The following is a 27,980-nucleotide window of genomic DNA, read 5'->3' on the forward strand; positions in this document are numbered from 1 at the left end:
TATACCTACGGTTTTTTAGCCTTTTGCAATTTGACGGGAAGCAATTTTGAAAAAAATTTTCTCAGCCACTCTCGATGATTAGTCATTTGCCATTATTCGAAAGCGTTAAAAATAACGTATGCGTAAAATTAGATTACGGATGTCGTAAAATAAAATACATTACAACAACAAAATCTTGAACTAGGCACCTATAATAATGAGAAAGCTTCACAGGTGCAGTTTTTTGTTTAAAATTATTTGGAAAAAATGTTCATACAGAACAAGAATAATAAAATTTTACAACAAAGTCGTAAAAATACACCTTTGTGCGTGGTTAGGAAAAGCTTATATATGTAGTTGATTCGATTGTGTATCAGTATAGTATAAGTGGCAGATTCTATCTAGATAGAGAAGTACCTATACCTACCAACATATCGAAATGATTTAAGCAGTTCTTATTCCAGGCATTTATGACGAAACAAATTTCTTGTATGATAATAAACAGAGGAAAAATGGCTTGATACTATTCAACCAACGATACAACGATACGCATCATAAAGCCAAGTACAAGTAGATACCTTTACAAGTACCTACCAAGTACGTTAATACATTAACTAGGTATGCTCTTTCTCCAAAAACCATACCTATTACTTTTTAAATGACGGTATGTGAAATTTTCGTAAATACTCCCCATCTCTTGCAAATTATTTTAATTCTCCTCTATTAAAGAGATACCTACCTCTGAATAAAGTATTTTAAAACAGTTAAAAATTGTTCTATCATAGATTTCAGTATTTTTCCAAACTACCCATCTCATATACGAGTATTTTTAGAAAACCTAATGAAACTACCTAAATCCGGTAGTAAATATTTACTTTACGGGGGTTTTTTGTGAAATGAAATACCTACTTGAGTTAAATTCAATTCGATTACTTGTGACCGTTTGTGTAAACATTAATAAAAAAATATACTTACTTACCTTACAAGCGAAATATCCATCGATCAAGAAATATTTTTCAATTATTTCCCATTTAGGTAGGTACATTTTATTCCAACTTGTTTTTTCAATTGAAAATATACGTAGGTACTTATTTAAGACATTAAAAGTATCAAAAAAATGAACAACTCGACTAAAAAATTATTCAACAATGTTACCATTAACGAACTGGAGGCGATATAATTTAATCTCTGCTATTAATAGTTGACTACTTAAAATTCTCTGGATAAACTTATTACTTAAATGAAGAAAAAATTAGGTAGTCTAAATATGTAGCATTCATTCGACAACTTGATTACTGCTTTTTCAAAATTACAGCCTAATTATTCATTCATATTGTACAGCGTGAAATATAGGTAGGTAGGTACCTATTAAAATGAAGGATCCAATTTCGGCGCTAATTTGTTCTTCTATATATTTTTGAATTTTGTATGGTATTACCAAATTGAAACAAATTATATGATTTTCAGATCATTTTTGATACATTTTTTTTGGTGCGGGTGAGGGGACGACTTCAAATATTTGGGTGTAATAGGTATTCGTGAGAATTACTTCTCAAGTTGTATAAGTCTTATTAGTAGGTAGTGGAGGCCGGTATTAAATAACTTCACCGAAATTTTGTAACAATATCACAATCTAATCTATGAAACCAAAGAGCTTAACAGTGATAATTAACCTAACAATTTAAAGTTTATAGTTGAAGCTCTACTATAGATTAGGTACCAAGATGAAAACATATTTCCCAAATCGGATCACTTTTCAAATAACAATTGATGAATCGTATTTTCCTATAATCCTTTTTGAAAATAAGCCTAAGTACGTGGTGACATGTAGCCAGAAATTTTCCAATAAGTGGCGGGATAGATTCGAATGGAAAGTAAGTTAGCAGAGAAAGTTTTCGATATTTTTGTTTTGTTGTGTCTTTTTGTACGAATGCAACATTCTTATATAGGTACCTAGGTATATAGTACATATATAGGTAGGTACTTACCTAATAGGTAATACATTTTTTTAAAAAAATTTGCCGTAAGTTTAGAATTTTTGTTCTTTTTTATTTCTTGCAAAAGTCATCATCATTGACGCGTGATTCTCAGATGATGAAGTGATGACTAATATCCTACCTAATACCTATACGTATATACGCTTTAACAAACATTATAATTATGCCAGCGTATTCAGAGTGAGTGAGCACGACCAATTTAAAATTTAGAAGAACCTTACGCACATTCGAATTTCAATTTTGAAAAAATTCAGATGAATATACACAGCCTATCTTGAAAATTGGAAAAGCAAACATCATTTTTAATGAAGAAAAAAGGTTGAAATGAATTTTTGATCACGGAGCGGGTTGGTAACGGTATAGCACATGTGTTCATCAAAAACTGAACAAAAAATTACATACCTACCCAATTCAGATGAGAGATAGTCATGACTTAATTGAAGGGGCCAGATTCCAGAGTGGATTTTTCAAAAATGGACCGTAGACTTTAAAATTATCGCGAAAATGAAATGCACCTGGGCGAGTAAACAAAGTTAACGATAATAACTTTTTGTCCAAAACTAAAATTTGAGCGTCGCATTCGACGCTTTGAAGTTGTAATAGAGGCCACTCCGCTCTGAAATTGCAAGTGATTAATCGATCTATGCGCTTTTGCTGCATGATGTGTTATTTGGCAGGAAATAGTTCAGACATGTGAATTTTACGAAATCAGTAAAGATATTCGTAATCTATATTTATACTATGATACGATAACTTATCCGATGAGACGAATTTGAATCCAAGTTACATGAATCGGCGAAGAAAAAATGCGACAAAATTCTATGAATGCTGATAAGCTGAATGCGGATGTATAACGTCGCACACTGGACCAGCCTAATGAAAAGTGCGCGCATGTCAATTTTTTGAGAAATGATGGCCTACGACATGAAAAATATGACCTTCCCTCATGTAATTTTTCACGATAAATTCGATTTTGGTATCAGTTTTACCCCTAACCCCACTGGGGGGGGGGTGGTACTCGCTCAAAATTTTGGAAATTTTCAAAAAAATGATCATACATATCAATATGTAGGTTTTCGAAGGCGTAGAATTCGAATTTCACACTATTTTTGCGCTCCGAGGTTCAGGGTTCAAGGAGTGGGGGTGGGGGTGTTGAAATTTGAAAATTTTCAAAAAAAGGATCATACATATCGATATGTAGGTTTTCGAAGGCGTAGAATTCGAATTTCACACTATTTTTACGCCCCGAGGTTCAGGGTTCAAGGGGTGGGGGGCTGGGGCGTTGAAATTTGAAAATGTTCAAAAAAATGATCATACATATCGATATGTAGGTTTTCGAAGGCGTAGAATTCGAATTTCGCACTATTTTTACGCTCCGAGGTTCAGGGTTCAAGGGGTGGGGGGCTGGGGCATTGAAATGTGAAAATTTTCAAAAAAATGATCATACATATTGATATGTAGGTTTTCCAAGGCGTAGAATTCGAATTTTACACATGACAATTTCTACATTCTGAGGTTTAGGGTTCAAGGGGTGGTAGATGGGAGGGAGGAGGGTTGAAATTTGGAAATTTCCAAAAAATGAGATGGATTTCAACCTCCCTCCCCTGGCCCATCTTTGGGAAATTTCACAAAAATGATGTAGGAAATGGGTTCAGGGAGGCAAAAAACATATTATTTTGATATCAAAACGACTTTTTTTGTGAATTTTGGATTTCGACACCCCTCTCCGGGTTCACCTTTGGGAAATTTCACAAAAATAATGTGAGAAATGGATTCAGGGATGTGAAAAACATATATTTTGATATCAAAACGACATTTTTGCGAATTTTGGATTTTGACCCTCCCCCTCCCCGGGTCCACCTTTGGGAAATTTCACAAAAATGATGTGAGAAATGGCTTCAGGGAGGTGAAAAACATACATTTTGATACCAAACACGGCTTTTTCACAAATTTTGGATTTTGACCCCCTCCCCTGGTCCACGTTTGGGAAATTTCACAAAAATGATTCCAGAAATAGATTCAGGGAGGTGAAAAACATATATTTTGATACCAAACACGACTTTTTTTGCGAAATTTGGATTTTGACCCCCCTCCCCTGGTCCACCTTCAAGAAATTTCACAAAAATGATGTCAAAAATGGATTCAGCGTATTCGAAAACCCCCGGATCATGAGTCTTAGACTTTTGGAACCCTAAACACGAAAGATTGCAGAAAGTTCAATTTCAGCAAAAATTTGCAACTTTCACACGTTTTAACTTGAAAAAGTAGTCAATAAATCGAAAATCCGCAAGTTTCCGCAGCTGGAACTATCGTAATAGTAAAAAACACATTGAAATTAATAAATTTTCACGAAAATTTTTTTGATCCACCTTGATCCAAATAAGTAATTGTACAATGAACACGTAAAAACAGCTTAAAAGTACTGCTTATTTTGCTACCAGTTATTTTGTAAACAGTAACATATTAGGAGAATCTTGTTCAAATATTTCAAAAAAGTACACTTTTCTCTTAATAATCAAGTTTTTTCCATAAATTTTCATGCGTTTTTACCCGCTAATTAAGAGCAAGCAATTACCTGCATAAGTGCCAATGTGCTGTGTCACGCGACAGTGCAATGTCGCGCGCAACGATCGGTCGCGTTAGGGGAGGGATGGGGCGATGGGAAATTTTGTTTTGAGTGTTTTTGGGTTCGGGGAAGCATGTACCTTCTACAGGACCAAAAAAAACATATTCATTTGGTATTTTTTTTTTGGGTCCATGCGCGCACTTTTCATTAGGCCGGTCCAGTGTGCGCGTCGCCAGCAGTATATCAGAATACATACTTAGGTATAGGTATCGAAAAGGAATGTGAATGTAATGCGATGAGAAAAAAACGTTGCTGCGAAGGGTGAAATGAATTCTGCATGTAGGTACCTACTTGATTAAACGATTAATTTATCATTTTATGATCATATCGTTTTGAAGTCGTAGGTATTTAATTTTGCAGATATTCTTAACCATTTGTTTTCAGTTTGAAAAATTGAGAAGAAAAAAATGTTGAGAAATAATCAGATAAATCGGGTATTTTCGATTTTATTCCCTCATGAGTCATGACTTGAAAACTACATAATTATTCAAAAAACAGGAAAAAATGGGTAAAAAATTATAGTCACTTTTTCCTAACGTAAAAAACTTCAAGTTATCTATGGATAGATAGGAATGCTTTTTGGATTTTGAAGGAAACGGTTCAAGTACAGCATAATATTTTAGCAAAAAAAAAAAGTCATTGGTACCTACATGCATGAAAATACTTCTTTTTCATTTCCCATTTTTTAACCCTCATAATTTTGAATGCAAACAAGAATGAAGAAACTAATAGGAAAATCATGCCAAACAATTTTTCAGATGCGGAAAAGGGGGGCTAAGTAAACATGTACTGAGGAGTTGAAATCGAAAAATGAATACATATTCAAACTCAGCGATCTGAGATTAAAAGAAGTCAACATATTCGGGCCGCATTTTCATAATTTTTCAAACATTTTTTCCTAAAATGGAGGGAGCTAAAAGAAAACTTTGAGATCATAAAAAAAAAACGGATACTCAAGCACCTAGGAAAATTCAACAAACAGTAGTAAGTATATGTCACAGTTTCTCACATTCATATTTTTACCGTTTTGACCACGTTTAGTAAGACCCTGAAAGAAACGATCAGATACGCTAGATACCGGCTAATATAGATGGACATATACGCTATCTCCTGTAAAGGAGCGCGACTACGACGACGACGAATGGGGGATGAGAAAGGGAGGGGGAAGATGATTAGAGAAGTCAGATTGAAAAAATGAGCAAGTACATAGGTATTAGGTATCCATACTATTAGGAATCGTATTCAAAGAAAAGAGGGTAAAAATGTTTTTTTTTGTGATTTTTCCATACTGTTAAGTATTAGGTATAATAGCTTTCAAGTTTTAATTTTTATTTTTTTATTATTTTTATACGTACTGATTATGAATAAGTTGAACTTTCATCCGGCAGTTTTTAGTACCCACTAAAAAATTTTAACTAACTGATTTTGAATCCCTCTCTTATTCTCGTTATAACCTTGCGAATTGAGTTGGCGTTTCAAGTTTTATGGTGTAGTCAAGAAGGGACACAGAGGACATTGGCTCATCCCCTCCCCTCCCCTCATGGATTAAAATTTGTCATTCAAAAATGAGCGTTTTTTGCCTTTTTGAATACATTTTTTTGTAGAATTTATGCTCTTGCTTCATCGCTTAGACGTAATTTTATTACGTACTAATTAAGTACATGTAATTGCCATTTGAAGCTTTTCCAAAAAATGCTTCCAAATTTCACTTTTTTAAAATTTGGAAATCGTGTTTTGCTTTCCCCTTGAAAAAATCCTAAAGTAGGAAATTGTGGTGGTTGTTTTTTTAAACCTAAGTTTTGTTTTTAAATTCAAAAAAAAAAAAAAAAAAAATAGATACGCATCGCGTACATACCTAATTTTTTTTGAAAAAAAAGATCGAAAAAAATAAGTTGGAATGATCAATGATTTTGTTTCGGTCCAGAGAACTCGTATCTATAATATTTTAGTTTCTGCGCTTACCTATAATAAAAACAAATCATTAGAACCAGGTTTACGCAGGGTGTGAGGATTGTAATTTTTTTTTACTGACTGAACGTAAATTTGTGAACCGTAGAAAGAAAAATACATAGGTACCTACTACCCAGACCTACTGTAGTTATGTACCTACCAAAATTCACGAGGGAATTGAAGATAAGTCTATTAATTTATGTTTGTAGGTATAGGTAGGATTCTGTTTAAACTTTCAATCACAAAATGAGAGTGTAACTTCAGGGCCAGGTTGTAAATGCAGCGGCAGAGGAAGTACGTACCTAATTTAAATTTAATCAAAAGGATAGCCACTTAGCAGTATCTGTGGATGATTACAATAGGACATTTGTCGAGACTTCATAGACCATTGCTTAGGGTCCTGATGAATTTAAAAATGAAGTTTTCTTAATAAGCAAGCACCTATAAAGTATTGCTTCATAATACATATACAGCATCGATAAGTAAAGGAGAGGTAGACTTGATAGTTGATCGGTAGGTATAGGTACGAGTATAATATGTGTATGCTACTACACATGTACGCGACTGAATGTGACGTCAAATTTGCATAGTGTAGATTTGAGAAACTAGGTATACTCCGTTAAAAGTGTGAAATAATTAACCACATAGAAGAAGAAAATTTGTTGCGCAAAATTAAGCAGTTGTAAGTTTTGGAATTCGTTCTTTCGAAGACTGAAAAAAAAATATTAAAATGATATCCACCGAATTGTGCGAATATTGAAATCCTGTAATCTTGTCCTAAAGCTAGCGTTTATTCATTGTTTAAAATTTGAATGCATGAAAGCGAAATAACAGAGAACACCGTAGAAATCTAGTAAATATCTACGATCCTGAAACTAGGTAGGCACTGAAAAAAATTTCCTCCAAATTTAAAAATATCTACAAGGATATAATTTACTAACATTGTCAAGAATATTTCAATTTCTGTCTATCGTTTATAGGTATGATTTCGTGTGGAATGTTTACCTTCGTCAGACTTTCCTTCCATAAGTAAAGCAAGCAGACAGAAAAAGGAAAGTAAAAAAAAATGTGCAAATTTCAACTTCTTCACTTTATTCTCATTATTTATCAAGAGTGAAAGCTGATATTTTGTTGACTGTATGGTATAGCTTTCGTTGGTACTGAGCAAATAAGAAACGAATCAGTTTCTATGAAGTAAAAAGCTCAAAGTTTGAATTGATTTTTTTATCGTCAATCATATGTTTTTCCCTTTAATAGATTTTACAAAAAATCTATTATTTAAATGAAAAAAAAAAAAAAAAAAAAAAAAAACGAAATGAAAAGCTACCTATGTATATTTTACAATATAGGTATACAAATTGTCCCAAAACAGAGGTACCTATTCATCCTATCTATGCATAAGTATGAACCGTAAAATCTCAGTGATATGTTGAAAAAATATAAAACGACTTTTTGACATATTTCTGAAACAAATATGATCGAAAAAATATACATTCGGATGATAAACAAAAAGATTGACCCAGAAAAGTTGACATTATACGTATATGTAATATCATGTCAGAAACCTAAAAGGAAAAAATCTCAATTTCATGTTTTCAGTTCCGTTTTCTCGATAAATATTTGTAATCAGAATGGAGGTTTAAGTAGCTCTTCTATACCGCGTTAAACTAACATAATACAATATTTCACGGGGTGAAATTTGAGTTTTGAAAGCTGTGTAACTTTTCTTATGTAGTAATTCTTTCAATTTCTCATTGAAATATGAATCCAAAATTTAAAGTTCAAAAATTTAATTAATGAATCATTTTTTTTTTTTCAAAATTCAAAACACTAATGTAATTTTTTGAAACCGAACTATAAAATAAATTAACCAGTTCAAAATTTTAAAAGTAGGTACGTAATACGTGTCATGTCTGGAATTCTTGTTTATTATAAGAAAAAGCTACAAAAAGTGCAACATGTAGAGTAAAACTCGAGTTAAACTTGAAAGAATACAAACCTATTCGATATGGTTTTATTAGAACGTCTACTCAGAGAATTAACACAATGTAGCGATGGATAATGAAAGAACCTCTGGGAATTTCCTTTTCTAACGTTAAAAATGCCGTTTAATGGCGCTATCGTTATTTGTGAAGAGCAAATGAACCGTTTCCAAAGAAAAAGAGGGTCTGAAGTTTCTATCCCTTTTCCTTCGAATCATCGACAAAACGAAAACAAGCCAAGGTTTACAAATTTACATTGAATTTGTGTCTGTCTCTGTACACAGTTTGACCGAATAAGCTTTTTTATTTTTTAGAAAATAGCCTTAACACTTCCTTATCATTTTTTTTCAGTCAATGATTTTTTTTTTTTACTAAAAGAATTGGTTTTGAATTAACTACCCTATACCTAGTACCTACATGTTGATCAGGCTCGATGAAAAACTCCGAGTTTTTTAGTCTTGCATCTTTGTGCATTCGATGTAATTATATTTAGAATAAAGGTGTACCTTCTACCTACCTATAGATAAAATTAGGATAAGGTGGGTATCAATTTATTCGATACGTCATGTTTCGAATTCAAAATTAAATGTAGAATTAAAGGGAGGAAATAAAGTAGGTATAGGCACTAGGCAGTTGGTAAGTACCTATTTGTACTTACAACCTTACAATTCAATGGTAACAAAATTTCATTTTCGTTGAAAATTAAATTACCAATTTATTTCTTCTTGGGATGAATATTTCTTTCCTTTTTGCAGTTGAAACGTTTCTTGTTGTCTTTTTGGAAACGTTTTGTGTGCATATATGTAGGTAACAACATGGGTAGGCAATTTATTTTTCAACACAGCGAGTAACCATTGGATGTTGATAAACCATTTAACAAGATTTTAATAATTTTTAAATGTTTGAAAGAAAAAATGTATACTTACATAAAAAAAATGAAATTCATATGACTCTCTTTTACAAGGTTCACGAAACGGTCACTGAGCAGTCGTGGTCGTGTAGCGAAATATGCGGAAGTACCTACCTATTAATTCATAATGAAACGTCGATGAAAGCACGAAAATTTCTCCATCGCTTAAAGATGCTACGACGGCATCGCGTAGCTACCTGTATTTCGAAATAAAAAAAAGTATCCCTCGAGGGTGAAAAAACTACACAATTTCGGGCCAACGAGATAAAATATCTAATTAAAAGCGATGTACACAAAGTATTGGGGTTAATGTCGTAACAAGTCAGACTAAACGATCAGTCTTCTCGAATATTCATCGAAAAATCGTGGGTGTGAGTTATCCAGAAAGAGAGAGAGAGAGAGAGCGCGATCATTTTTATAGAGGGTTTTAATTTCAAGGATCTATTTGAAGGACGTTTTTCCTACTTATACCTATCTGTGAAAATTTACGGTTTAATTTTCTCATAAACGAATTTCCATAGAGAATTTGAAAACTTATGCAAGACTTTAGGCATTTTTATCGACAATGCTAACTGCAGAGCGATTGGAAATTCAAGCTGGTTTCATACTTGCATAAAGTCATGGCAATGGTAATAGCCAGAACGAGAATTTCACCATTTTCTGATTCCTCCCCCCTCCCCCCTAAATAACAAAATCAATACAAGTTGGAGAATTTTCAGAAAAATTACCTATTAAAATGTATTCGCAAGCAGGAATTTTTCATTTTTTTTTATCCTGAATTCTGTACATTGCAGAATCCTACGAAAACCACAAAGCACTCTCTTAACACGAATTTGTAGAACTGTAGATTGGAATAGGAATAATAAATTTAGCACCTTTTTTTTTTTTTTTTTTTAATAAATTTATTGTTTGAATATTTGGATACAGATTTGGGCACACCCTCACCGCCTCAACATGCCACAAGGCCTTTATGAGGGGATAAATTTAGCACCTAGTCAGACACTTTGTCGGCCAGTGAGCATTCTGAGTTTATTTTCAAATGATAACCTCATCATATAGTAATCGATAAATATTCAGAAACATTAAAAAATAAGTTTTAAATTTTTATTAAGATCGTAAATTATTAAAAGCTAGGAACAAAAACGAAATAAAAATATCCTCTGGGAGGAGGAAGGCGATGGATAATACAAAGTAGTGCCAAACAGCACCGTTCGCGAGTACTTAATATTTTTATTATAATATTTTCAAAGCTAAGACGATGACGTTGATGGATAAATGTTTTCCAGACTCAGGATTACAATGTTGCAATGTCAAATACATATAACAATAAATAGTCTAGTGAAAGAATCCAAATGGTTTATTGGTTTGTCTGACGTGTAATTTATGCCAACCGTTTGTCTTTCTTAAATGTCACAGATTATTATCCGTACCCGTACGCATAGGTTATCGGTACGTATACATCTACATAGGTCTAGGTACTTGCGCCTGCAATTGAAAAATACCTCTGGCGCAACAGCGCGTCTATTCGCGATGAATAACGAGTAATTCGTTATTTTCGTTAAATTTTATTTTTTCGATACCTAAATTTACGAAAAAATTTCGTAGTGCCCGAGAAAAGTTCATAAAAGTTTTTTGTTTGTTTTTGATAATGGAATAGCTAAGCTGTTGCTCTTTTTTTCATCTTTTAAACTCCAAAAATCTCGTCTTTACGTGGAAAATTTAATTATTGATAAGATTATTCGTTAAAAAGAATTTGAGAAAGGAAACGTTCTTCGTATGCCATGTTCGTGGATAAGTCTATACCTAAATAAGATTTGGAATATTTAAATTTTATAGGTAAACAATATTTTCTATTGAATACGTACGTATACGTATACCTATTTTGTACTTATAAAATGAATGAAAATGGAATAAAATTAATCAGGAAATAATAGAAAATGAAAAAAATGTCTACGATTTTTATCAAACACATGAAACACATATGTATGTACTTACCTACCTAATCTTATTACCTACATATATGTACGATATGTACTTATCGTTGTGCAGATTTATAACCATAGAAATCTGAATAGGTACATAGATTTCATATAAAAGTGTACAAGTTAGACGCATTAATTTTTTATTTAATAGCTGCGTCGAATTGGTATACTTATAGTAGATAATAAACTGATTTTCTCGTCGTTGTTTACGTAGGTCTAGGTACGTATGAAAATAAAGAGGGTGTCAAGTCACCTTTTGAAAATTTTGACTCGTAAAGAAACGCCACCTTTCATTAAAATGCTCCATGACAGTTTATTTTGGTGTTAATTGTTGTTTAACAGGTTTCCTATTCCATTTCACACGAACCAACCATCATTTATAATGGTACTGTTGAATAATAAATTGTTTTAAGGATTTATTCGAGCTCTATAAGAACTTGGAAATAATTTCTTTGAAATTTTTTCTTTAGGTGCTGCCTTTCAGTTTTTATATAGGTACTTACGTATTTCAAACCAAATCAGATGTTGAATGTCAGCATTGCCATGTCATTACATAATTACCTACTACTGGGTGTTCCGCAACAGGTTTACAATTTTCGAATATTTTACAGGACGTTACAGCAACTTAACGTACAAACTACACGCATGTAACATACGTTTGCTGATCCTAAAAAATGAAAAAGTACAGTTGTTGGGTATTGAGGGATAATTTTTCATGGTTGCATACAGGGTGTTTCGGAAATCGCCTGTCAAAATCCAACTGTTAAAAAACGTTATTATGACTAGTGGCCTATCTTGTGAATTGAAGGAGACGTGCTTTGCAAAACTCAAAATTTACTTATTTAAAAAAAAAATCATCAAAAATAAGAAAATATTTGAATCATTCGAATGATGCCCATCACCCGATAGTATAGGTACTCAAGTGGACGAACAAAAAATGTTATTATGACAAATTGTCTATCCTCAAAATTGAAGGGGTAAACTTAATTAAAAATTTTCAAATACTAGATACCTATATAAGTTAGTGAAGCCACTTGAATGATCCAAACGTTTTCTCATTTCTGGTGAATTTTTCAAAATTGATAAATTTTTGCCCAAAAGCATTGATGTTTAAATTATATACCTACATCGAAATGATTTGTTTTTTTAAAAGTGAGATTTCATCAATGACAATTAATTACTTTTCTTGCCCAGCATTTTATAAGAAATCCAGGTATGCATGGAATTAGAACGTGATAATTTTTTGTACAAAAAAATTCATAAAGTATGTGGGGAGGAAAGACGAGAAGATTTTTTCTGATTAAGTAAGTATACTTACCTATTGCAAATAATTATGTACTTACCCACCTACATCGTTATAAGAAATCGTAAAATAATTATTCCATTTTAAATGATAGGCTTCAATTTACAGACTAGGTAGGGACTCAAAGTAGGAACTGTCATGAAGAAAACTTGAACTACCGACAGCAAAATTCAAAATTAAACCAACAGAGTAAACACGTGATTACATAAATGTAGTTTATGTTCTTGTTGGTACACATAAAGTATACAGACTAAGTATGTACTTATGCTAAAAGCTGAAACAATTAAATAATTACGTACCGATGTGTATATGTATAACAAAAACAGAAATAACTTGGTAGGTCTATGCCTATTTATGTAGTGCGGGTTAAAAGTAATTAAAATATTGAAGTTTGAATATGTATATAGCAGGTAGAGGTAAATAACATTTTATGTGAGCTGATACAAAGATACACATGTGTAATTGTGTACATTATCTATTGCAATTTAGGTGCCCAGTTAAATCCTGTGAATTTTCTTTTTCTACGAAACACGATTCTAGGTGCATAGGTATCAGGCACCTACACCCTACACTAAAATAGAATCGAATTTCTTGAAACAAATTTCATCCATGTAAATGACCTAACGTGACGAATTAACTAACGGTTCGTATTTTGGATAACACTTATCTGATGGAAAACGTTTAGCCCAGGGATATAACGTTGCAGTCTAATTTGAATGGGCTCAAAAAAATGACCGTTGTTATTGGGGTTCAGTTGAATTATTAAAGGTGAGATCATGTTGTCCAAACAAACAGATATCTACCTGCGATTGTACTCCTCATTTGTAAACATATTTGACAAAATAATATCGTACCTATACTAATGTGACGTATAGTGGGTGGTTCTGGTTACTATTCGCATTTTTTCATCGACGAGAGCCTTCCTGCATTTTCGACTTCACATTTTTGCTGAACCAATCAAACAACTGCATTACTTATACTTAACCAACGAGAATTTGGCAGGTATTTTTGAAATTCTGTGACATGTTTTTGCCATACGTTAAACATCGGAATTTTTTAAAAATCAATTCAAGCATCCATTATTTGTGTACCTGTCTATTTACATATAATCTTTGAATTTTTTTCTATGTCTTCCTTCTTTGTACGAATAGCTAAATATATACCTACCTACCAATGATAAAAGCCTAGTAAAGTCTATCAACTTATCATACGTAGTTACCTAAGTGGGTGAAGTGTGGATGGACAAACCAAATACACAAGTACCTACCTCCTAAAAGTATTAGGTACGTAATTAATTGATTTCACTCAAATGGAAGGTGTGAAGCAAAAAAAGTTACTGTAGGTAAATGTGCGTAACATGAGGGTTAGGAAACTCCACTATACATTTTAGATGGACTTGGATAAAATAAACATCGTTAAATACGTAGGTCGCATCATTTTATTGCAATTTTTATATTTTTTACCTTAATTTATTTACTTATTTCTTGCAATGTATCAGGGTATCCCTAAGTACGTTTTAATTGAAAATTTTACGATGAAAATGTTAATTTTAAAATGATTTTTCAAGTCGTGTGATTTTTGTATCACTAGGACCAGTTACCTATACGGTAACCTAACATTCATTCCATTCCACACTCTGATTGAATTGACTTTTAATCCTGCTATCCGAAATTTTGTAAATCTCACCCACTCATGCATAAAGCATACGATGATCGATGATTAAATTACATATTAAAATGCCAAACGTACTCGTAGAATGAATTGGAAAGTAAACTGGGTAGGTAAAATATACCTGCAGCTATACAAATAATGATGCTATTGCAATGATAGTATGCATTTTAAGATTATAAAAATAATTTTATTCCAATATATTTCCTGGGTACATTTTTTTAAATTCACGAAACGATATTAAAATAAAAAATGACTTCAACTCGTCTCCAAGATAGTTCAAAATTGAAGAGCATTTTATTAACATTGTCTTAATGAATCTATGCGGTAATATTCTCTTTACTATTAACGACGGCGTGGTAGATGTAAATTGGAATTATTATTCAGCGTACAAACGAGTTTATCAATTATTTACAAGCTAGCAAATAATTTTACCTCTGTGGAAATTCCTTCGTCTGATAAATTTTCATTCAACAGGCAAATTATCTAGGAACAACGGAATGGTTTCCTTTTCTTTACAACTACATACCTTACCCTTTTCACTCTTACACCTAGACCTACTCATGAACTTGTCTGTGTGTATCTGTATAGGTAGCCTACCTACCTAATACTCGCGTCGTATACACGGTTTTTTATTTTCTGTGACGATTTGATGTGACAATGTATGCAAGTTAACTTTTAATATTTTATGATTTTTGTCGCCGTTTGAAAGGATTTACGTACCCATAGCCTTTACCTTTTTCTTTTCCTTTTTTACGCATTCGTATACGTACAAAATGTTTATTCAGTTTTTCGCAAGTTTACTTACTTGTATCTACGATTTTTTCAACCAACAAAAATTGCTCGCTTTACTGGAAAGGATTTCTGATAAATCTATAGGTACGACATTGAGATTTGTTTGTTTCATTCCATTGATAAGATTGATGTATAATTCCTACTGGTATTAGGTACCTACTTGTTTTTTTTTTGTTTTTTTTTTTTTTACAGCCGTTACGTTTTTGATTTTGTTTTACTTAACACTTTTACGCTGTTTTTTTCTTAACAAGTTGGTACCAAACTCGAAAGATTTTGAATGAAAGCTTTACCGCGAATTTTTGATACCTATCCTCCTATTAGAGATGCATTCAATACGTAATATTATTTTCGTGTTTACATACTGGAATTTTTTATATTCGCACTTGTCAGAAAACATTATACGTTATGTAAAAACCGAGTAGGCAGGAAGATTTTTGTTATTAAAAAAGCTCTAATTAAAAATAATTGTAGGAATTTAATCATTTTTTTCAATAAAAAAAACATAAAAATATCCGGAAAATCAATCAAATTATTAATCGTTTTGAAATAATAAGAAATCAAGGCGATTATTCAGTGTGATAACTTCCTCTTTATTTTTTTTCAAATTGACCGAGAAACTTAAATAAAAAATTGGTGAAAATTCGAATCATTTTTCAGGTGAATTTGAAAGAATTAAAAAATGCATTCATAAAAAAATGTATATAGGTACCTGTTTTAGAGAAGCAATAAGCTTGAATTTCAAAGATTGAGTCATAGGTGTGTGTTATCAAAGGTTCCTAGAAACTATGTTATAGAAAGCTCGTACTCTAACCCAGCAGTGGGCAATTTTGAAATGCTCTTCGTAGAAAAACAAATTCGCAGTGATGGTGAACGAATCGATTGCACGCAATCTAAGTATCTATACCATTAGCTAAAAGGTGCAGGTATTAGGCTACTTTTTTCACGATTTTACGTGGGTTGACAAATAGATACGAACGTGTTTAATTCAATTCAACCAGTCACATATCCATAATACATTATATTAGCTAAAATAATTAGTTGAAGGATGTGTGAGAATGCGCAGATTTTTTTGGTATACTTAGCCATAAAAGTTAGAATATATAATTAGTAGGTACCTACTACCTATCTATACCTTTTCTTGAACTTGAAGAATCAAAATGAAACACAAACCACAAACGTAACAATCATGTTAAAAAGCCACTGTAGCCAATAAAGATCACAAGAATAGCAATAAACTTAAGTTATCAAAGCAGTTAAGCTCGCATATCAACGCATGAAATATTGTAGCCAGCTGAATATTAAAGAAAATTTAACAAAGTCCAAACTCTGTGAGCTGATGTCGTGACAAGTTGAAAAGTTTTCTTGTTTCCGAATTCTCACAGGAATGTTTTGCTCACATTCGTATTGTAAAAGTATCATTAATGTCGTTGTAAGAAGATCGGTCCCTCGACTACCTCGGAAATATCATTGTTTGATTTCATTTTTGATAACGTGTGAGGTAAAAAGGAGATATTTTGATAAAGGTTTTAGGTAGGTAGTAGGTACTAGGTACCTCCTACATCATTATACTTCCTAAATCACCACAACCAATCGTTTTTGATAGCCTATTAATGTAGGTACGTAGTAGGTACAGGTAGGTATTTTCATTTTTGTCATGATGTATTTGCAAATATTTTGTCAAGTTCGACAGAAATTCATAATTGGACTAGTAATTCAAAAAACACGTGCAACTTCAAATTTTTCGAAAATTTGTGTTATCACGTTTACTTGAAAATTTTACTCGTCTCAATTTCAGATCTGTGTACTTCCATCTCCCGGATTGAAAATTTGTTTTGATTCAATTTTCTAGAAACTAAATTCAAAAAAAGAAGAAATTTTTACAAAAAATAAAAAACAAAAAAAACGCCGTCTGCATTTAAAATATTTTGCCTTATTTTATTTTTTAGTGTTTATGATTCAATTGTGAGTAAAACTAACATGCGAACGAGTGATCGAGTCGACTGGTCTGTATAGGTAGAGGTATTGGTAAGGTACTAAAATTGAAAACCGCATCGCTTTTGACAATACGTATAACTTTCTTACCTCACCTACATGAAAAGGTTTGAAATGTACAGTACAATTAAACGAAGCAATTCAAAAAATAACTTCTGCGCCTTTTATTAGCCGCAATAGTGGAAAAAGTGCACTTAATGCGGTTTAGGTAGGTATATGTAATTTTATATGGTGGCATTATAGCTTTCTGGATAATATTTTGCTGCAGGATGTTCTAGGTATAGGTATACTCTTTGAAGCGGCTTTATAATTTCTGTTTAAACGTTGAATTAATTTCATTATAAGTAGGTATAAAGAGGAAAATTTTGTTTTAGAGTTTTCAAAAAATGCATACCTACGTACCTACTACCAACCTACCTATCAACTGTAGTTTTTTCTTCTACCCCTATGTCTGACTGCCAAATCATCTTCTTTTTATTCGAGTTACCTAGGTAGGTAACGTTTTTAATGAAGAAGCGTAGGACTGTCGGTACAATTTTTGGAAAGTTTTTCTATTAATTAGGTAATAAAATAGGTGAGCCTATCGTTTTATTTAATAAATGTAATTCGAAATAAGTTCGGTACAAGGAACAGGCAGCAAGCTTTAAAAGGACTGTTTTAAGTATTTTTTCAGCCCGTTAGTTTCAAGCTATTCTCAACTTTATTATAGCCGGCTAATATTATCTTATTTGCAAAATATTCACCATGATTACGGTTTTATAAATTTCAAAAGGGTATACAGCGGTTAGTAATAATTAATTTAGATTTTCATAAAACGAAAGTTTTTACGATAGATTATATTTGATTTGAACTAAGTTCTATGTACCATGAAAAGCAATATACAAAAGAAGTTCGTAAAGATAAAAATATTTTATTGCTATGAAATTTTCCAACAAAAGGTCGTACGGCGAGAATAAGCTCTTATTAATAAAATTCACAAACAGATTCGTACGTACGTAGTGTACCTACGTAAGTTTCCGTTGCAATTTTCCTAACGACATGATGATGAGTTGTTGTAAATCGTTCGTACTTATACGTTTCTCTATCATTTAACAAATTCAGTTTTCAAAATACCTACCTACTCAATACTCAACTTACCGGTAACGAAAAATGGCGTTGAAAAAGTGAGTTACCTACCTCAGCTATCTGTTTATAAACGTCGTAACTATCTTTTCATACGTAATAATGTCATACTTCTTATGATGAGAATAATTGAACGTGGGTTAATAGAGAAATTCGTCTTAGGGATGGAATTTTACTAAAATGGTATGCGTTGGGTCGGTAATTCGATAAAAATATGCTAGACGACATCCGCATACGTTTACGTACCAACATACAGTAAATATCGTAATATGACGGATAAAATCAACACTCTCGGTTGTTTCACACTTCTCTCGCTCTAGGGTATTGATATTGCGCTTGCATAAAAATAGCAAACAAATCTTCATTATATTTTAGTGGGTTATAATTTTCTGTGGTATTTTGAAAATTTAACTTCGATTCGAATTTCATAAGACACGTACCTACCTAGTATCTGTAATTTCATGTGTAGAAACCACTGTTCAGACGACAATCTGTAATTTGTCGAAAGTAACTAACTTTGTTAATATTTTCACTTCAGAGGTGGTTTTGCAATTAACAATGCAAACGCATCAATTTTCTTACTCACCTACGTACGTGCAACCGAATAATTTGTCAATATAGGTACCTATTTATTTACCCAATTCGCGAATTGTATTTTGAAGGTGGTTTCAGTAACCTGCGATAAAATGTTCTTGAACATACGTATGTACATGTAGGCTGTTTTCTTTGAGAGTAGGTATATAAATTTTCTAGGCGTTATCTACATGAATGCAGATTGCAGTAGGTACCTACTACCTACCTATATAGTTGACGTATAGAGTATGGATTTGTATTATGTGTACTTTACTTACCTATGTACCTAAGTCTAAGTATAGGTACCTATAGAATTTTATTTTTAGTGCCAAAGGATCGCGGAGGTATCTACGTATTGCATTTTTTGTGCATTTCTGACTACTATAGATGGGTACCATTTGTTGTATCTACCTATATTATTTTGAGAAAAAATACAACAAATTGTTTATGTAATGTATGTACTTGTACCTATACCTACTATACAGATCACAGTAACTAGCAGATTATGTGGTGTTTAGGAACCGAATTGCAATGTCAAAGCGTGATAAATAGATGTCAGTTTATTTTACGCTTGAACTCGTGCTCTTTTTTTACCTTCTTACCTACTTGATTCAACAAAAAAAATGAAGCGATAAAATTCGATTTTTTGATGTTTAAAATGTTTTACCTATATATGAACTTTCACCTAGGTGCATTTTTCATCACGTACAAAATGAGACTAAAATCATTAACGACTCGGAAAATTGATCAAATAACGTACATACCAAGGCAAAATTTGCATGACTCCAATAGATACCCATACTCTGAAAATATTTTTATTTGCATTATTATGACGGTAAATTGTTGAAACATCAACTCTGTTGCTCGTTCTTCGGTCAAATAAAATCGAAATATTTTTAATTTGACGAAGAAGCGTAAAAACGTTATTCATGTGTTTTTGTTTTTCTGTCAAATTGAAAGTGTGGGATTGCGTTTCTATTATTTTAGAATTTTTCAGATTTTCAAAGCTTTTGTTTTTTTTTTTTTGTTAGTTTAACGATAAAATGGTTATACAAAATGACTTATTTTCCGTGTATTGAAAACTTATTTCTTGAGGTTTTCTTAACGTGCGAGGCGTTTTTGAAAGAAACTCTAACTGGAAATGTTTATCTACATTATCGAATGAAATAGCGCTGTATTTAAAGGTCTTTTCTCCACTTAACGGACCATTAAGATCCAATTTATGATTTAAGCATGGCACAATAAACTCACTTGGGTTATTTTCAGTTATGATTGATTGTACCTATCTCAAAATTCTGATGGGTAGGTAATTACTAGGTATGCTATGATCAAAGCAGAGGAGTACCATGAGACAATTAAGAGAGAAATTTTCCAATATTCGCCCTTGGCTTAATTTTAAAAAATCTCGTGAAGGTATTATAAGCACACCAAAATCGGATTTATAAAAGAAGATCGAATCTACTAAAAGAGTGCTCCAAATGTGCATTACAAAGTTGAATTATTACCATCTGATGATGTCTTAGTAAAAATACCTACCTACTAGGAAGAATTAGCCTTAGAAAATCTAAGCGGATTCTTCAATAACTAGGAATGAAACGCTTTCTTATACTTAGTCTCAAAAGAGGCAGCAGGTCAATGTATGATACGAGTATGTAATTGAAATAAGTAGAAAACAATATATTTTGTATGTCATGAGCATTTTTTAGAGTTTTGCGGAGGAAATTAAAACAAAATTGGTAAAAGATAGTTCAACGTCGATTATGAATTGACTCTCACTGAAGAAAAAAAGACAGAAAATAAAAAGAGGCTACGGATTTTGATCAACGTGAGGGTGTGCTCAAACCAAATCTTTCACGAATTATCAAGATAAGTATCGGGAGCTACCTACCTACATACTCGTAAATTGCAATGTTAATTATTAGGTATTTAATTTACGCCGCGCCGTAGTTTACGTAGGTAGTCTACGTGTACGCGTATATATATAATGGTGATAAAACGAGAACATTATTTAATATCCTTCTTTTTTACTTGTGTACAGAAAGGATGAATTGAATTTAACAATTCAAAATAAACAAATAAGAATTATGAAATTTGCATAGCGTCACAATTTAATACCTATGTAGGTACTTTTGTGCTAAAATTTTTTCGTAAATAAGTCGAAACGAGAAGCCTTGTTGGCAAAACGTCTCTCGTTTAGCAGCGTAAATTAGCGCTGTTTGTCATTTATTTAATTTCATCAGGAATTTCAAACAGATTTTGAGGAAATGAAAATAATAAATGCCAAATTAAAAAATAAGGCCCTTTTTTCGCGGTCCCAGCTGGAAAAAATAAACACTGATTTGAAATTTTAATGGTGTTAATATTTAGATAAATTCGTCTAAATACATATATTCAACGAGAGAAATTTCATGTTTACACGTTACACGCAGTCTATAGCTTGAGAATTTTGCACTATCCACGAATATCTTGTACGTGAAAATTCCATCACATCGTGAGATAATATACATTGGCTGTGCGTCGAACGCGTTACCTACGTAATTTCTATCATACCTTTACCTAGCGAATAGCGTTGAGAAATATTTTGCCGACATGATGTTCAAAGAAAAAAGTTCGGGTTGTTTTGTCTAAAATAAATATATAAATTTGCGCGTCGAAAGTAACTCAAATAATCACGCCTTGTTTGGTGTATACTATGCGGGTAGGTATAGCTAAGTGGTAATTTTATTTTCAACAATAAACTGCTCTAAATAAAACCTAACCTACCTGTGCAGGTGCGATCTTGTGTGATGTACAAATGTGGAAAATTGTGATTAAAGGGGCGTTACTTTTGCTTCAGATTTGAAGAGTCGCTACAAAAGACTCTTTATTGGTGTTAAAAGTAAAGAAACGAATTGGCAGTTTTACTTAAAATTGAAAATATAAGCCGTGAAATCGAATTTCATTGATAACCTGTAAGTTACAAAATACACTTTATGCAGGTCGACTATCGTCGCTTGTTTTTTTTTTTTTTTTTTTTACTTTTTTTATTATCATTGTAAAAAGAAATCGCATTTTTCCTTAAGAATGGAAAAAGGTTGCAAGTATAAGATGTAGGATGAACTCTGACATATTTTTCATAAACATTTCCAATGGATATAGGTCTTTGAATAATATGCATTGTTTTTTTTTAGTGCTAATAGCAGTCAAAATATCCAGCTATTTTTTCAACTGTCTTTATTCTTATAATCGCAAAAATGGCAAGGATACGAGTCGTGAAATGCTGAAATCATCGTTGAATTTTCAAAATAACTTCAATTTTTGTTTTAATCTTGAAAAATTGAAAATTGAATTTATTATCTGAATTTTTGTACAACCTTTCAGGTAAATTATTGTTATCATTTAAAGGTGATATGTAGGAGTAAATTTGAATTTATGCTCTTATTTTAGGAAACACGTGAAATTATATCTTTACAGTAAACTCTACGGTATTTCAAAACTTTGTAATGCCTAGATTAAAGTTTTTCAACTTTTATCAAATGAGGAACTTTAAAAATAGGCAAAATAAAGTTCATTGGCTTATGACTTCATGACTTCATCAGCTTGTTTATAGCTTTTTTTTTTTTTTTTTTTTTAGAAAAATAAACAACAAATAAAGGATTTGTCTCCTACTCTAATGATAAAATTTTGTTTTTTCTCTTAAAATTAGGACACTGCAAAAAACGTGTCATGAGGAAGACGATGTTAGGTACTTTTCCAATTGATGTAAAATCTGTGTGAAAAGTGTTCACGAGGTGCCTTGAGTGTTATTTTCTTGGGTCATTTGAATTTCACAAACCTAATTTTTTTCCTGAAAATTCCCAGTAGCGTAGCGTGTACCTAGGCCAGCCTAATATGTATAGATTAGTATGATCACTCATATGTTAATGAATTTGCATACCAGTTTGCCATACTTTTGCAATAGATGATATACATAAATTATGAATTTGTGACTGAGTTTGAGGATCGTCGTATATTTTGGATACTTTTTCTTGGTACCTCTACTCCTTCAACTTCCAATTGAAGACGTCATAGCAAAAAGGACATATGTGAAACAGTTGTACTTTGAGAAAGAGCTGTTTAAAAGTTTGTGTGCTTGTGAAGAGTGTACTGCATTCAGTAAAATTACCTATAGTACAATCCCTGTACTATAATTTTACTGAATGTAGTACACTCTTCACAAGCGCACCAACTTTCAAACAGCTTTTTCTCAAAATACAACTTTTCACATATGTCCTTTTTGCTATGACGTCTTCTTGATAAAAAGTTCAAAAAATTATGAAAATGTGGGATTTTTCTGAGCAGGATATTCTGCTCCACGTTCTGATCAATCTTTAAAATCTTGATTTTGTCATTTCTCGCTAATCTGTGGCCTCCAACAAGATTACGATTTTGAGGCTAAGCACCTTTAAAAGTAGTAGATGAAAACCAAATTTCAAGCTGCTTCTACCAATTTTAAAGTTTTTGTAATATTTTGAAAATTTATGAAAATTACAGTCATTAAACGCGGGATGAGATTTTTCTTTTCCTTTTTTCAATCTCATAAATTTAAAACGAATAAAAAATTAATTCAATCAAACATTCAATAAGTTGATTGTCATTTTCCGAATTTAAGTAACATTTGAATCCTGTGAATAGCATACGAGTAGGAAACAATAATAAAGCAGGCATACGAAAAACTGAATCCTAAAACTGTGTTAACTTTGCAACAATGAAATATCTCTACTCATTATTGAATGTGCTTTTCTAATTAAAAAAATCTAAACTTTGTTTTTCAACGACTCGAATCACGAAATAAAATACTTCTGTGCTCGAATCTTCCACTTTTTTCTCGTTCATACTTACTCATCTTGACTTAAAGGTACGTTGAAATTTGATACTTCTTTGTTGAAAATTTGTTTGTGTGCATTAATTTCGCTTTAAAAAAAATGAATGACGTGGTTAATAAGAATACTCGGACGTACTTTTTTTGTTGCTCATTGTACTCGTAGTACCTATTTTTGAAATTTTCTCGTTGATAAGTATAAGTATCATTTTGAGTGCATTCGAATAAAAATTACTCATTATGATCATGCGAATCTGTAGTACGTAGCTACGTAGCTACGTATACTGAATCTACATACCTATAGCAATGGGAAAGGTAGGCATATAGGTACTCCTAAACAACGTCATGTCTTTAGAAAGTTTACAGGGGAGCAAGTCCATTTTCATTTTATTCACACAATTGGAGAGTCCATTATGGAAGAATATAAATGAGCATCTGGCTATTGATAAAAATAGGTACCATGAACTTCAAAATTTTGTAGTCTTAAAATGGATTTTTTAAATTTTTTTCTATCTCGCATTCATATCCAAATAATAATTATGTCAGGTAACGTTACCTCTAATGCGAAATTCGACACTAAATTATAAAGGTAGAAAATATCGCTAAAATAATCCGTAGGTATTCTCCGCAGTTTGCGAGACCGTAAAAATTACGTAGCCTGTGAGAGAGGGAAAACAACTTCGATAACGTTTTCAAAGTAATTTTCATGCAAAATCAGCTCAACTAACGTCATTTTAGGATTTTGAAATTTTAATGACTAATGTGGAAGGTACTTAGTTTACAAGGAAATTAGAAGTGGTAAATTAACCTACCTACCTACGCTTTCAAGAAATATACTACGTACTCGTATTCTTCGGTGTAGAAAATCTGACGAATTTGTCATTCTTCGAGATCAAAATACGATTTTACTCGTAAGTACATATTTATAGCGAATGTAAAAGTAGTAAATTGGTATCTTGTTATGGGAATATTTTTCAATGAAAAAATTACTCATTACGATCGTTACATGATTTATCGATTTGAATAATTACCTATTTTGAAGAAATATTTTTTCAAAGCGTTCAGTTACAGGCGCCTACAGTATTTTTTAGTAAGATAGGTATGACAAAGAGATAGGAAACCTAATAATTAGGATTTGAAAAATCTAAAAAAATGCGTAAAAATAATCATTTATTACGAGTATTTTACCCTCTTAATTTTGAACTGCAGCCAGAGTTTTGAAAATTGTTAAATTAGGAGTGCAAATAAACGTTCCCAAAACCTCTTCATTATAACAACTCCAAACATCAAACTACATAGGTAGCTTAGGTACCTATTCAACAAAGAACAATTTCGCGGATTTGTCACGAGTTATTTTATTTTATCATGCAAAGTGTGAGTGGAAATTGTAACGTAGGTATGCTCTCAGATATATGGGACGCAATTGAATAGGTAGTATACCACAGTTCACGAAGCTAATCGTGATTATCATAGCCTTAGAGCTGGATTTGAAAGGATCTCGCGAGAGATTTACATTGAGCCGAAATCGCAACGCCCCGTCTCACGTCGTTGTCAGCGGTTACCCAGTTGAACATTTAATTTTATTTCAAAGGTGTGCGTATAGGTAATATGACAAAGTTTATGAAAATTATGATTCATACGAGTTTGATATTTCAAAATGCATAATATGAAGTTAATTTGAGTTGTTGTTTTTTCAAACCTGGAGTTCCATGGTTAGAGATTCATTTCGGCATTTTTAATTTTTCTTTGAACGATATTTATCCCTACTACATATGTATGTATCTTCAAGATAGGCAATGTGTTCGTCTGAATGTTTTTTTTTATGGTATCCTACCACATCTGAATTTTCAGTTTTGCTACTTTCCCCAGACACCCTGCATCTATTTGTGCATGTAGGTATACATACACTACTTACAAATTGATATTCTACCTCATGATTTAGTTGAACACATAACCAAGTATAAAAAACGTTTTGGTCATTTTTTAAAACTTTTATTAAGAATTCGAACCACGACTACAAAAAGTTTAAAGAAAATTACAGTGAATGTAGATAAAAAATGGTTTACTAGAGACAGTAAAAAAATCAAAAAATTGGACAAAAGGGATTAATATATACTCGTAGGTACGCTACTTACCTACCCCGTTTTTTTGTTTTTTTTTTTTCTACAGAATTAAAAACATTGTTTTTCTTCCCTTCTTTTTCACCCTGGAAATGTATGCGTTTTGCGGTCTGTTTATTTCATTGTTTTTATATTCATCTTTTCCTGGTTGAAAAATTTTTAATTATTTTCAACCGCGAATGTGCGACCTTTATATTTAAAAATTACGATTAACCTTCGTTTGATTTTTTTCCCTCGTCGTCGACGTCTCGTTTAATTTAGAAGTTGCAGGGATATCTATGCGAGTATAGGTACTACGTACCTACAAGATTTCAACATAATTTTTCAAACGTTCGTGTGTATTATGACATATAACAAGCCCTGTATCGAGAAGATAACATTTTGGGGACTTTTGTTCCATAGGTAAACTGTTAAAGCGTATTCAATTTTCAACGTTCGATTTTTCGATATAGGTTGGTTTACATGACTATGTGTTCGAGTACTTTTGCGACAATGATGAAACACTCTGGTTTTGATTCTAATCCAATCATTTATGCTGGCATTTGTTTTATACGCTGATCCTTGACGCGAATGCACCTCATACTTAGCTGATGTTTAATTAGGTATTAAGCATTTCGTAGAACTGTTGGAGGAATAGAAGGGTCATTCTTTATTATACAAGAAACAAAAAATTTACAAGATAAGCATGGAGCCTATCTACGTATTTGTACACAGGTGCAATGCTTTTGAAAATTTTCAAAAAAAATTAGTTTTCTACAGCTAATTTCAATATGATTTTTTTAAAGCCCTATAGATGAACTACAAAATTTTCATGACAAAATTACATATGAACCTAACATCCACCTCACCTGCATTTGAAGATGAAGAAGCAACTAGACATCTACTTACCATTGCTTAACTACGAAGCCTGAGTACCTAGGTATTTATTTTTGTTTGTTTTTTAATTTCCAAAGTGATTGTGCTTTAATTTTTAGTTTAAAAAAAGGAAAAATTGCTCTCACGAATCACAACATTTTTGTGTTGCGAGTAAAGAAACAAAATTATTTTCATTTCGCACTCTCTTCCTTCCAAAATGTCCCAATAAATGCGTTCAACTCGTGAGTTATCCCATTTCTTTCAAGCCCACGTCTGCCTCCGCAGGGCTGCTGGCCCACGCTGTTTCATCAGAGGTCAAATTTCACAATGCAGACCAATTTAAGATGCTCGTAGTTTAGCTGAAAGTGTCTGATCATTGTATTTCTCGATGGCCTTTGACGACTTATTTCATCGTAGACAAAATCAATTCATTATCCAAGTAGATTTCATAAAGTAATCCTGTTATACATTTATACGAGTAAAAGAAGGCATTAGCAATCTTGAAATTATTCTCATAGGTACTTTTCATAATTTTACGATCATCATATGCGAGATTTTATTTTTTTGAAATTATCCAACAGCGGCAATGTATTTGTAAATTTTTTTACCCTCGTATACTTGAATGGTCAGGCTAACTACAACCGCTCATAAGATTAAAATACAATGTGTAGGTAATTTTGAAGCACTATGGAAAAAGTAATAAAAGAAAGATATCTGGTGAATCGCTATTTACAAGGCTGTAATATTTTTCAATTACGACTGGCTATTAAGCGGATCATTGCGTCTTACAATGCAAACACTTTTCACATATTACACATTTGTTGCGTAAACTCCAATATGTAGGTACTGAGAGGCTTACATGTATAGCGAAAAATTACGCATTCGTGGAAAAAATAACATCGCAACGTATTTAAAAGGTCAATTATCTGGCATAAGGTTTTTACCATTTATTTTATCCATTTACCAAGAATCGATGTTTACTCTTTTTTTTTTTTGTTTTTGATAAGAATTGAGATTGGCTCGAAAATTTGCAAGATTATTTTTACGAGCAGAAATAATAAAAGAAATATGGAAAGTGAAACGTAGTTACCTAAATGTTGCGCTTTTGTTGATAAGAATCGGTTTTGAAAATATGAAAGTTGTAACAAGTGTCTAATATTTTTTACATAAGAGGGTAAAGTTGATACCTATCAAGTACATACTAGGTATGGTATTAATAATGTAGCACCTTATTAATTAATACGTTGATCATGTTCGAAAAACGATTTCTGACAATTGGGTAGGCG

The 27,980-nt window shown here is 32.1% G+C and overlaps 1 protein-coding gene across 2 annotated transcripts in view; it reads left to right on the forward strand.

The window, feature by feature from the left end:
* Positions 1-27,980, forward strand: part of Dh31 (diuretic hormone class 2) — a 44,238-nt gene that overhangs the window by 6,591 nt on the left and 9,667 nt on the right. The gene's annotated exons all lie outside the window — the stretch shown is intronic.

This window comes from Planococcus citri, chromosome 1 (assembly GCF_950023065.1).
Source record: "Planococcus citri chromosome 1, ihPlaCitr1.1, whole genome shotgun sequence".
Lineage (NCBI taxonomy): Eukaryota > Metazoa > Arthropoda > Insecta > Hemiptera > Pseudococcidae > Planococcus > Planococcus citri.